This window comes from Mixophyes fleayi, unplaced genomic scaffold (genome assembly GCF_038048845.1).
Source record: "Mixophyes fleayi isolate aMixFle1 unplaced genomic scaffold, aMixFle1.hap1 Scaffold_58, whole genome shotgun sequence".
Taxonomy (NCBI): Eukaryota; Metazoa; Chordata; class Amphibia; order Anura; family Limnodynastidae; genus Mixophyes; species Mixophyes fleayi.
The window spans coordinates 265,327-268,916 of record NW_027448278.1 but is presented as its reverse complement, the minus strand read 5'-3'; the positions used below and the strand labels follow the sequence as shown (position 1 = coordinate 268,916).

Below are 3,590 nucleotides of genomic sequence, written 5' to 3'. Positions count from 1 at the left end.
ACACTCTATGTGAGAAGTCCATTTTTAGACCAATAAGCAACACAAGAGAACATGATTTAGCTGTGTTTTGTGTCAAAATGAGACTGTTCTTTAAATACACTCCAGGTCATCTACGTTGGAGAGATTTGTTTATCTGATATGGTTCCATATGGTTGATTTTCTGACGAAGTATGCACTTATGAAAGTGTAAGTTTTTATTAATATAACATATTGTTGATGTTGAGATTTTTCTAAGCATTCACATCTGAAACTTTGAAAGCCAAGAATCACAGTACCTACAAAGTACCTACTCTTTATTAGTATCATATCTGTAAATAATAAAGACACTCAAGAGAAAGACTTTATTTATTCACAACTTAAGTTAATATAGATTTATTTAGGAACACTACTGTCTTCTATAGAAAAGAAATGTACAAGTCATTGAAAATGTAACCATAGGAGTCACATTTTACTAAATTTACTCACTTGAAAATCATAAAGCCAAGATTCATAAGTACCTGCAAAGAATAGTCTCATTCAGTTTGGGCACATGAGACTTTTTGAAACATTAACTAAGAATCATCCCATTAATACACAGGGATTTTGTTTTGGACAATGTTATGAGAGCTATTTTTGGAAATTGACAAAATCTAACTTGAAATGGCTAGCTTTACTGAATCAACTAAAAACAATAAGATGAAAATGACAAGGAGTCATGGGCTCGTCCGGGATTTTAACCCGGGACCTCTCGCACCCTAAGCGAGAATCATACCCCTAGACCAACGAGCCATTCAGAAGCAAAAATTTAAGTGCGTTTTTCGAATTTTTAAAAGCAAAAAGAAGTAATTATTTTAAAAATTTAATTTTGACAAAAAGAAAATTGTAATGTATAGAACATATTACCTTTAACTAGACATTTTACAATGTAAACCCATTTCAATATTGCAATTTTATTATATATGATGCCTACAGTGTTTGGGTTTTTCTGGGGAATAATCAGAGAATTTATCACACTCTATGTGAGAAATACGTTTTTAGACCAATAAGCAACACAAGAGAACATGATTTAGCTGTGTTTTGTGTCAAAATGAGACTGTTCTTTAAATACACTCCAGGTCATCTACGTTGGAGAGATTTGTTTATCTGATATGGTTCCATATGGTTGATTTTCTTACGAAGTATGCACTTATGAAAGTGAAAGTTTTTATTAATATAACATATTGTTGATGTTGAGATTTTTGTAAGCATTCACATCTGAAAATTTGAAAGCCAAGAATCACAGTAAATACAAAGTACCTAATCTTTAGTAGTATCATATCTGTAAATAATAAAGACACTCAAAAGAAAGACTTTATTTATTCACAACTTAAGTTAATATAGATTTATTTAGGAACACTACTGTCTTCTATAGAAAAGAAATGTACAAGTCATTGAAAATGTAACCATAGGAGTCACATTTTACTAAATTTACTCACTTGAAAATCATAAATCCAAGATTCATTAGTATCTGCAAAGAATAGTCTCATTCAGTTTGGGCACATGAGACTTTTTGAAACATTAACTAAGAATCATCCCATTAAATTATAGGGATTTTGTTTTGGACAATGTTATGAGAGCTATTTTGGGAAATTCACAAAATCTAACTTCAAATGGCTGGCTTTACTGAATCAACTAAAAACAATAAGATGAAAATGACTATAAGTCATGGGCTCGTCCGGGATCTGAACCCGGGACCTCTCGCACCCTAAGCGAGAATCATACCCCTAGACCAACGAGCCATTCGGAAGCATAAATTTAAGTGAGTTTTTCGAATTTTTAAAAGCAAAAAGAAGTAATTATTTTAAAAATTTTATTCTGCCAAAAAGAAACTTGTAATGTATAGAAAATATTACCTTTAACTAGACATTTTACAATGTAAACCCATTTTAATATTGCAATTTTATTATATATGATGCCTACAGTGTTTGGGTTTTTCTGGGGAATGATCAGAGAATCTATCACACTCTATGTGAGAAGTACGTTTTTAGACCAATAAGCAGCACAAGAGAACATGATTTAGCTGTGTTTTGTGTCAAAATGAGACTGTTCTTTAAATACACTCCAGGTCATCGACGTTGGAGAGATTTGTTTATCTGATATGGTTCCATATGGTTTATTTTCTTACGAAGTATGCACTTATGAAAGTGTAAGTTTTTATTAATATAACATATTGTTGATGTTGAGATTTTTCTAAGCATTCACATCTGAAAATTTGAAAGCCAAGAATCACAGTACCTACAAAGTACCTACTCTTTATTAGTATCATATCTGTAAATAATAAAGACACTCAAAAGAAAGACTTTATTTATTCACAACTTAAGTTAATATAGATTTATTTTGGAACACTTCTGTCTTCTATAGAAAAGAAATGTACAAGTCATTGAAAATTTAACCATAGGAGTCACATTTTACTAAATTTACTCACTTGAAAATCATAAAGCCAAGATTCATAAGTACCTGCAAAGAATTGTCTCATTCAGTTTGGGCACATGAGACTTTTTGAAACATTAACTAAGAATCATCCCATTAATACATAGGGATTTTGTTTTGGACAATGTTATGAGAGCTATTTTGGAAAATTCACAAAATCTATCTTCAAATGGCTAGCTTTACTGAATCAACTAAAAACAATAAGATGAAAATGACTATAAGTCACGGGCTCGTCCGGGATTTGAACTTGGGACCTCTCGCACTCTAAGCGAGAATCATACCCCTAGACCAACGAGCCATTCAGAAGCAAAAATTTAAGTGCGTTTTTCGAATTTTTAAAAGCAAAAAGAAGTAATTATTTTAAAAATTTAATTCTGAGAAAAAGAAAATTGTAATTTATAGAACATATTACCTTTAACTAGACATTTTACAATGTAAACCCATTTCAATATTGCAATTTTATTATATATGATGCCTACAGTATTTGGGTTTTTCTGGGGAATAATCAGAGAATTTATCACACTCTATGTGAGAAATACGTCTTTAGACCAATAAGCAACACAAGAGAACATGATTTAGCTGTGTTTTGTGTCAAAATGAGACTGTTCTTTAAATACACTCCAGGTCATCTACGTTGGAGAGATTTGTTTATCTGATATGGTTCCATATGGTTGATTTTTTTACGAAGTATGCACCTATGAAAGTGTAAGTTTTTATTAATATAACATATTGTTGTTGTTAAGATTTTTGTAAGCATTCACATCTGAAAATTTGAAAGCCAAGAATCTCAGTACCTACAAAGTACCTATTTTTTATTAGTATCATATCTGTAAATATTAAAGACACTCAAAAGAAAGACTTTATTTATTCATATCTTAAGTTAATATAGATTTATTTAGGAACACTACTGTCTTCTATAGAAAAGAAATGTACAAGTCATCGAAAATGTAACCATAGGAGTCACATTTTACTAAATTTACTCACTTGAAAATCATAAAGCCAAGATTCATAAGTACCTGCAAAGAATAGTCTCATTCAGTTTGGGCACATGAGACTTTTTGAAACATTAACTTAGAATCATCCCATTAATACATAGGGATTTTGTTTTGGACAACGTTATGAGAGCTATTTTTGGAAATTGA

At 30.8% G+C, this 3,590-nt stretch overlaps 2 non-coding genes across 2 annotated transcripts; both read right to left on the bottom strand.

Moving 5' to 3' along the window:
- Nucleotides 1-696: 696 nt before the first annotated feature.
- TRNAP-AGG (transfer RNA proline (anticodon AGG)) lies at nucleotides 697-768 on the bottom strand. The gene has a single exon. It is a non-coding gene; the product is annotated as a tRNA-Pro (tRNA).
- A 917-nt stretch (nucleotides 769-1,685) lies between these two features.
- Nucleotides 1,686-1,757, bottom strand: TRNAP-AGG (transfer RNA proline (anticodon AGG)). Its single transcript has one exon. It is a non-coding gene; the product is annotated as a tRNA-Pro (tRNA).
- Between the last annotated feature and the right edge of the window lie 1,833 nt (nucleotides 1,758-3,590).